At 37.8% G+C, this 9,768-nt stretch overlaps 1 long non-coding RNA gene across 2 annotated transcripts; it reads left to right on the forward strand.

Annotated features, from left to right (window-relative positions):
* The first annotated feature begins 124 nt into the window (after positions 1 to 124).
* LOC148208558 (uncharacterized) lies at positions 125 to 6,893 on the forward strand. Of its 2 annotated transcripts, XR_015787146.1 has the most exons (5): positions 125 to 297; positions 2,034 to 2,110; positions 3,259 to 3,561; positions 3,667 to 5,120; positions 5,608 to 6,893. It is a non-coding gene; the product is annotated as an uncharacterized LOC148208558 (long non-coding RNA). The 2 variants fall into 2 exon arrangements; XR_015787145.1 differs by lacking the exon at positions 2,034 to 2,110.
* Positions 6,894 to 9,768: the final 2,875 nt, after the last annotated feature.

The following is a 9,768-nucleotide window of genomic DNA, read 5'->3' on the forward strand; positions in this document are numbered from 1 at the left end:
TTGGGATTGTTGAGGTGACACGTGTGTGTAGTGTTGGTTTGGTATGTGTGTGACATGTGTTTAAAAAAACAAAAGAAAAGGAAAGAAAGAAAAGAAGAAAGAAAGAAGGAAAAAAAAAAAGAAAAAGAAGGAGAGAAAACAAAGGAGAAGAGGAGGGAAGAAACAGGGGAGAGAAATGGGGCTGAAACTTGAGGAACACAGGCTTGTGGAGAAGAAGAAGTCGAAAAATCAGTGTTGTGAAAGTGCGATTTTGAAGCTTAATGTGAAGATCTCAACTATGAAAAATATGGAAGCTAGGTAATCAAACTTGTTGCCTTGGGTAATATGATTAGGATTTTATGGGTTCTATCCTTGTAAGGAATCCTTTGAATTAGTGGTGAGTTATTTATACTATGCTTAAGAAATTGCTTATAAGGAAGAGGAAATTTTCGACCCTCACAATAGATTAAGGAAAAAAATTAAAGATTAATTTGTGGGTTTATTCTTGTAAAGCTTTAAGTGAATCAGTGACTGTAAAATAATGGAGAAATTGAAAAAAGCAAGGGAACTTAAGAGAGGTAAAAGGAAATTTGTAATAGGAAGAAGAGAAATAGAGAAGGAAAGGAGAAAGGGTAGAGAGTTAAAGTGAAGAATTTTGGGTTGAGCTCTTAAGGAGGAGTTAAGGAGGAGTAGTTGTTCATTGGAAGAGAGAGAGAAATTGTGGTTTCAAAATAAATAATAAAGCAAATGAAATTGTTCAAAAGATAAAAAGGGGCTTACACCTCAGAAGTTGAAAAGAAGAGAAATTAGGCTTTTGTGGGACCCACTTGTAAGTAATATGAAAGAGAAGAAGTGATGGTTTTAAATGAAGAGAGAGAATGAGGTTGTGAATTTGGATAATTGATTTATTTTGAAGTTATTGTGATTTAAATTGGAATTAGTTTATGTTGGAATTAAGTGAAATAATTTGGTATTGGATTGATATTTTCGGTCAAGCGGAATTTGGAACAGTGTACGATTTGGTTTAAAGGATTTGGTTTAAAGGATTTGTGAGTGGTTACTTTATTAAAAGTTTTCTATTATCTACTATTATATAATTTGTGAGAAACTATATATATTATCTATGATTTAACATTTCTATTAAGAATGATAGAAAATGTGTTTGTCTGAGAATTTATAAATGTTTATGAGAATTTAGAAATGTTTTACGATTCTAGAGAAATGTTTGAAATGTTATTTTGAAAGAGGATTCAGAAAATGATTTTAGAATTTCAGGAAATGTTAGAAATAAATATTTTAGAAATGATTTGAAAAATTTAGAAAAATTCTTAGAAAGAAGAAGAAAAGAATTTTAGAACAGTTTATGGAATTAAATCAAGATTTTGGAAATAGTTGGAGAAATAGAATTTGATGCGATGTTTTTAGAAAGAAAGTTTTGAGAAAATCAGAAATAAATATTTTAGAAGTTAAAGAAAGATTTTAGAATTGTTAATGAGATTGAGAATGATTTTTAAAACACCATGTTATTGTATCCAGATGATTTCCGTATGCTATATGAATGTATTTCTATAGTATACCTATAAATATAAGGTCTTTGAGACCACTATTCTACTGTGTATATTGAGATTACTCTATTCCAGTGGACTAGAAATAGAATTATTCTGCTGTGTGTATTGAGACTACTCTGCGCTAGTAGACTAAGATAAAATGTGGATACATATGTGCTATTGAGTTTTCTTAACCTATTTTATAGTTGAAAGAAGATATGTTATGTGTTTTTAGAAAGTGATTGTAGAACATGTTTTACTAGTTCTGTTTATGTTTTAGGAGAATGATTTACAAATTTATTCAAAAAATGCGTGTTCTTACAAGTTTATCATGAGAAAGTTCACTGAGTTTTTATGAAGTTTATTATATTACTTCAATTTTGTGTTGATTGTTTTAAGAGTTGAAACTTCAGTTGTTTATGGAAAGAAGTTTTACAGTATTATTTTTGTATTAACTTACCACTCACTAGCTTTCCATTTCACTTTTTATCCTTTGTTTTTTCCCAGGTTGTATATGAGTTTCAAAGAAGAGTGGACTAGCTTCTGCCACTCAAAGTCGTTGAGAAATTGCATATCAGTGATAGGTATATCCTAAGTAGTGTATTTAGAAAAGGTGTAAGAATAGATGTAATGTACAAGTTAGTTGAAAAGTCTAGAAGATTTTCGACTATAGACTCTGCACTTAGTGAAGTCCATGGTCAGCGCAATCTGTTCTTGAACTAGTAGGTGTTCTGGGACGGGTCGTGTCAAGACCCCTCCACCTTTCCCCCAAAGACTAGTTAAGAAAAATTAGGACAATCATTTTAAGAAATTCTTTGAGATTCTAAAAGAGTTGCATATAAACATACCTCTCATAGATGCCTTAGAGCAAATGCCTAACTACACCAAGTTTTTTAAAGATATTATTTCTAGGCGTAAGAAATTAGGAGAACATGAGACGGTAGCCTTAACAAAGTGCAGTAGTGATGCTTTAGGGAATCCATTGCCTGTTAAATGGAAGGACCTAGGTAGTTTTACTATCCCTTGCTCAATAGGTGGTAAGAACTAAGGAAGAGCATTGTGTGATTTAGGGGCAAACATTAATCTTATGCGTCTTTCTGTTTTTAAAGAGTTAAATATAGGAGAAACTCGTCCTACTATTGCCACTTTGCAACTAGCTGATAGGTCCATTAAGAAACCAGAAGGGAAAATAGAGGATGCGCTTGTTAAAGTTGATAAGTTTATTTTTCCCGCCGATTTCATCATTTTAGATTATGAAACAGATCTTGAGGTGCCGATCATTCTTGAGAGGTTTTTTTTAGCAACTAGAGACACGATATTCAATGTTAGGAAAGGAGAGATCACTATGAAGGTCAATGATGAGCAAGTCACCTTCAACGTCCTTGATGTGATGCGTCTCCCAGATGAAGTCGACGAGTGCTCTACAATAGGGGCAACTTTGGAGGAACTCCAGCAAATGATCGTGGAAGAATTAGAAGCAGATTTGGAGGCCGCAAAGGAAAAGGCGAAAATTGGGCTTAGCGCAATTTTGCCACAATATAAGCATTTTGAGATTTTGCAGCCAACAATAGCTAATTTGAAAGCATTGCAACCTTCCATCATTTAACCTCCAGAATTGGAAAAGAAACCCCTACCCTCTCATTTAAAAAATTCTTATTTGAGTTTAAACGATACTTTGCCGGTTATCATTTATTCGTATTTGACTAATGAACATGAATCTTTACTTTTGCAGGTTTTGTCTAAGTACATGAGTGCTATTCGATGGACCATAGCGGACATAAGATGAATTAGCCCTATGTTTTGCATGCACAAAATCATACTAGAAGAAGGAGCCACCAATTCTATCGAGAGCTAAAGGAGGCAGAACACCAAAATGAAAGAGGTGGTGAAGAAGGAAATAATAAAATGGTTAGATGCTGGCGTGATCTACCCCATTTCAGATAGCAGCTGGGTTAGCCCGGTTCAATGCGTTCCTAAGAAGGGTAGTATGACGGTGATAATTAACGATGACAACGAGTTGATCCCAACAAAGATGGTGAGTAGTTGGAGAGTGTGTATGGACTACCGTCACTTAAACAAGGTAACCGAATATACCATTTTCCACTACACTTTATTGACCAAATGCTTGATCGTCTTGCAGAGAAGGAGTACTATTGCTTCCTCGACGGGTATTCTAGTTACAACCAGATTACAATAGCTCCGGAGGACCATGAAAAGACTATTTTCACGTGTCCCAATGGGACATTTGTATTGCATAGGATGCCGTTCGGTCTTTGTAATGCCCCCGCCACCATCTAGAGATGCATGACCGCTATTTTTTCGGACATGGTAGAAAGCATGGTAGAAATATTTATGGATGATTTTTCTGTGTTTGGTGAGTCGCTTGAAGTTTGTTTAGAGAATTTAGAGAATCTTTTAAAAAAGTGTGAAGAGACTAACCTTGTGCTTAATTGGGAGAAGTGCCATTTTATGGTACGGAAAAGTAAAGTCCTAGGTCACAGAATTTTAGGAAAAGGAATTGAGGTCGATAGGATCAAGATAGACGTGATTGCAAACTACCCCGCCCACTACTGTAAAAGGTGTTAGAAGTTTCTTAGGACACGCAGGTTTCTAAACCTTTATATCAGTTGTCGGAAGTAGATCGACCCTTTGATTTTGATGAAGAATGTTTGAAAGCTTTTGAGACACTTAAGGATGCACTTAGCTCAGCACCTATCATAAATTAACTGGATTGAAACTTGCCATTTGAACTAATGTGTGATGCAAATGATTTTGCTGTAGGTGTGATGTTAGGTCAACGGAAAGGTAAAGTTCTTCATCCTGTTTATTATGCAAGTAAAACCTTGAATAGTAGTCAATTAAACTATATTGTGACTGAGAAATAACGTTTAGCTGTTGTTTTCGCATTTGACAAAATTTCATTCATACTTGATTGGGACAAAGGTGATAGTTTTTACGGATCACTCTGCATTAAAATACTTGTTTGCTAAAAAAGAAGCTAAGCCTAGGTTAATTAGATGGATATTATTGCTACAAGAATTTGATCTAGAGATAAAAATAGAAAAGGAACAAAAAACCAAGTAGCAGATCATTTGTTTAGGCTAGAGTCATCTTTGCAGTATGATAGTTGTGAGATTAAAGAACATTTTGTGGATGAGCATCTGTTACGTATTTCTGAAGTTCCTTGGTATGCTGATTATGCAAACTATCTGGTTAGCAATATAATTCCTAATGACTTAAGTAAGCAATATAAAGAAGTTCATTCATGATGTTCGGTTTTATTGATGGGATGAACCTTTCTTGTTTAAAATGAGACCTGACAATATTCTTCGCAGGTGTGTTATGGAGGCATGCCACAAATCACCATATGGTGGACATTTCGCTGGATGTAAAACTGCGGCGAAGATCCTCCAAAGTGGTTTCTTTTGGCCATCCCTATTTTGAGATGCTCACATATTCTCTGAAAGTTGTGACCATTGTCAAAGATCATATAACTAGACACGGAAACATGAGTGCCCTTAAACACAATATTGGAAGTAGAGTTGTTCAATGTTTGAGGAATCGACTTCATGGGTCCGTTTCCGCCTTCATTCGGTAAGAATTACATTTTCTTGGCTGTTGACTATGTTTCGAAATGGGTTGAGGCTTTAGCCACCCCGACTAACGATGCCATGTAGTTTCTCTCTTATTGCAAAAGTTTACTTTCACTAGACATGGTACACCTAAATGCTTGATTAGTGATGAGGGCACACAGTTTCTAAATAGAGCAGTAAGTAATTTGCTAAAAAAGTATAACATTCATCATAAGATTGCTACTACCTACCACCCTCAAACTAATGGATTAGAAGAGGTATCAAATAGGGCAATAAAGTGAATTTTATAGAAGTCTATGAATGTGAATAGGAAGGACATGGCTATTAAACTTGACGATGCTTTGTGGGCTTATAGAACTGCTTATAAAACTCAATTAGGTATGTCTCCTTATCGAATTATTTTTGGTAAAGCATGTCATATTCCTCTAGAATTAAAGCGCATAGCATTTGGGCTACGCGTAAACTAAACTTTGATTATGTTGCTACAGGTGAAGCAAAATTGCTACAGTTACACCAAAGAAGATGCCAAAGAAGAAAAATGTTGCAAAAATTGCGCGTTGCGCAGTTTCGAGGCCAAGGACCTGACCCGCAGTAGACGTTTGGCTTCCCAAAAAGAGGTAGAAGATGGTCTATCTAGAAAACCCAAAAGAGCTAGAGTGCCAAAAGGGGCGAAGAGCCACTTGAGGAGGTCAACGAAGAGGAACCCGATTCTACCAAACAAACACCATCAACAGTCATAGCAGTTGAGATCCTAGTTGAGATGGGCTTTGATGAAGCCTAAGAGCCTGTGCCGAAATATGCTAAGAGAAGGCTTGTGGAGAATATTTGGGAGACATTGTTTGCCCCAACTACGCGTGTATCCGAGGCCTCGGTAAAAGAGTTTTATGTTGCCATCAACCCGAACCGAGGTGATGTAGTGAGAGTAAGAGGTAAAGTGGTAAAGTTCTCACCTTCCATTATTAACACTCACTATGGTTTGTTGGATGTATTTAATACCATAAGATATGAAGTTTTGGTGCATCCATCGGACGAGGAAGTGGAAGAGGTGTGTAGACTTATTTGTAGACCACCACATAAGGCATAGACCGTTTCGACAACGGGGAAGCTTTCCTTAAAGCCTCTTGACATCAATGAGCAAGCAACAATTTGGTCATATGTGGTGAAAACCAGTTGATCCCCACTTCTCATGGTTCCTCAATCAAGCGCAATAAGGCGATGATGGTGTACATCTTGATGAAGCGCATTGAGTTCAATTTTGGAGAACTTATAAGAAATGAGATCCGGAGTTGCTCGGAGAAAATGGTAGGTCCACTTGTTTTTCCTGGACTAATAACTAAGTTATGTTTGCAGGTGGGAGTGGAGGCCGATAGTGTAGATGTATTCACTAGAGTAAATCTCTTTTTGAGAGTTATCAACCACCCTTCACCCGAAAGGGTCCTACCTAGGTCGGATCAAGTGCTCAGACGTGATGTTGGATTTTGCGAAGGACTAGGCCATCAAACTTAAAACTGCGTGGTTTGACTCTGAAATTATAATATCGAGCTACTCGATTTTGGTATTCTACGAGGTGGTGCATCGTTCTTTTAAAATATCAAGGTGGAGCTGAAGTGTTTCGTTATTTTCCTATTCATTGAAGTGTTCGACCCGCACTGTTGGCACAACTAATGGAAAATTAGTGCAAGTATACACTATTCTCGCCGATTGTAGTATAAACAAAGTCGTCTCCACGAGGATTTAAGCTAGATTTTGATTTAGTAAATTCATAATACCAAAAAGGGAAATAAAAATGGTTTAATCGAAGTATTGTGACTAATTTAAAAATAAAATGATAAAGCAATAGATTAGAACACAGTAGAGAATTCTAGTTAATACTTTTGGAGCATCCAACACATAAAACACGCAACGAAGATACGATTTAGATGCAAATCGAGGGGGATTTCGCTCATATGCTTTCACCAAATGCTAGCTATGCTATGACAATCTAAAAATACTGAATGCCTAGACCATCATGGTTCTCTCTCGAGATACCCAAACATGCTTTAACCCAACTCTCGTTGTAATAAAAACAAGCAATAAACTCAACCTATAAGCACAGTAGGTGAGCCTCATCCCTAAGTACTCACCGTCCTACATCAAATAGAGGAATATACAGCTAATAGAAGAAATCACACTTAATAAGGACTCTCCCCAACCTCAAGCAAGTGAGCACAATAAATAGCTTGGCCAAGCGAATTCAGTGAGATGAAATAATAAACACACTTCTATTAAATCAGTATTTAAGGTTATTGAACATAGCAAACACTAAAGCTACAACGAGCTCATCCCCCCAAGGTGTTGTTTAGTTCATAGCGGAAAGAAGAAAAGAAATGGAAATGAAGTAAGCAATCTCCATCGTTGAAGTAGACAGCAAAGAATTGGAAGCTTCCTTAATAGTAGAATATCACCCACACGAAAGCAACCACTCTCCTCAGCTCCCCCTTCGATGAAAAAGACAGTCACAATATGGGAGTATTATCTGAAATCGATGCTCTCCAAATGGATTTCTGTTATGTTCTCCTTTTATCGGCTTGGGTATATTTTCCTTATATATCAGGTTCTTAAAAATTAAGGCACCCCCTGGAGGTTGTACGGACGTGGTGAAAAACAGATGTATAAAATTACTATGCGGTCACATGTGCTAGGGCATTCGAGCAGTCTTAAGCTCCATCATAGAAGCATCTTCCAGTCACGCTCCAGCAATACCTTGGGCAGAATTGGCAGCACTCAACTTGTCCTTTCCAAATCCTACTATTCTTGTTAAAAAACATCAAGAATTAAGCATAATTCATTCAAAATGATGGAATCGAGAATTATAACAGCTCAAGGCCCTAGCTAGATAATTATTACTATTTTCCATGGTATTTTACTAACGATCCTCACATTTTTGCACAAATATAACCCAAATTTTTAGGCCATACAACACTCTCTTCTTGACTTATCAACATACCAACCTCAACTGGCACTATTACTTCTGAACGAAAGACCAGTACCAAGGAGTTTGATCTGTTGGGCCCCTAGGTGTTGTTCGATATGACCAGAGCACCTCAGGTAGATCATCTGCCCATCTACCATTGTGCTCTTCCAACTTTAGTTTTAATCCTTGCTTGATGACTTTATTGACTATCTTGACCGAGCCATTAGCTTGAGGATGAGTTGGTGACGAGCAACTATGCTTGACGCCGAGCTGGGCTAGAAGTCTTTAAACTTCGCGTTGTCGAAATGTTTGCCATTGTCAGTAACAATGGCATACAAGATGCCAAATTGATAAATAATGTTGGTCCACACAAAGTTGATGACCTTGGCCTTCGAAATAGTTGATAGTGGCTCCGCTTCAGCCCACTTGGTGAAGTACTTAACAATGACAATAGCAAATTTCGTCTTCCCTCGACCTTGCGGCAATGGGCCAATCAAGTCGATTCCTATTGAGTAAATGGCCATGGCGGTGATGGGAGTCAGTAACTCTGGCGGTTGTTGTACCGAGCTGGCATGTCTCTGGCATTTGTCGCACTTCCAGCAAATTCTTTCATGTCTTGGCTCAAGGTCAATTAGTAGTAACCTTGTCGAATAATCTTTGTTGCCCTAGATCGGCCCCCATAGTGGTTGCCACACACCTCTTCATTCACCTCTCGCATGACATAATGAGATTCATCTGAGTCAAGGCATTTGAGAAGAGGGAGGGATAACGCTCACTTGTAAATTTTTCCATCCCTCAAGACGTAGCGAGTTGCCTCGTGTCCGAGTTTTCTCGCATCAGCTCGATTTTGTGGTATACTGCCTTTTAAGAACTCCACAATGGTATCCATCCATCTGAGTTGTTCAACTTTGATATCCATCAAGTCGATTATATAATTGATTGCTAGTTGAGGATCTCGACAAGTATTGACCTTGCAAGGTCGGTTTCATAAGCTGAGGCTAACTTTGCCCGGGCATTTGCATTGGTATTTCATGATCTCGGAACCTCATGGATCTCGTACTTGGTCAGTTCGGCCAGCAGGGTCTTGACCTTGCTCAAGTATTTCTCCATCATTGAATCTTTTGCTTGATACTCCTATGTAATCTGATTCATAATAAGTTGTGAATCACTATGGATGAGCAGATGTTGAAATTCCAATGCTCCTTGCCATCCGTAAGCCAAAAAGAAGTACATCATATTCCACTTCGTCGTTTGAAGCTCAGGAGTTGAAACGTATTGCGAACTTGAAACTCATCCCTCATGAGGCGTTTAACAATACTTCAGCTTCACAGCCCTTGTCGTTTGATGAGTCGTCGACATACATGGTCCACAGCTCTATTAGCTCGGGCTCCGAGCTGGTTGGTGGGGTCATCCCGTCAATAAAGTCTACTACTGCATGTCCTTTAATTCTTGTTTGGGGCTCGAGTGTGATATCGTACTCGCTGAGCTCCAATGCCTACTTGATCAATCTCCCTGACGTCTCGGGCTTATGGAAGACCGGACAAAGGGGAAAATTAGTCAATACTATCACTAAGTGATCTTGGAAATATGGTTGGAATCGCTGAGCTGAGGTCACCAAGGATAGAGCGAGCTTCTCTATGGTCAGGTACCAGGTTTCTACATCCGTCATGGCTTTGCTTGTATATTAAATGGGATT

Source organism: Momordica charantia, assembly GCF_013281855.1.
Source record: "Momordica charantia cultivar OHB3-1 chromosome 10 unlocalized genomic scaffold, Mcharantia_2.0 BLBB01000010.1, whole genome shotgun sequence".
Classification (NCBI taxonomy): Eukaryota; Viridiplantae; Streptophyta; class Magnoliopsida; order Cucurbitales; family Cucurbitaceae; genus Momordica; species Momordica charantia.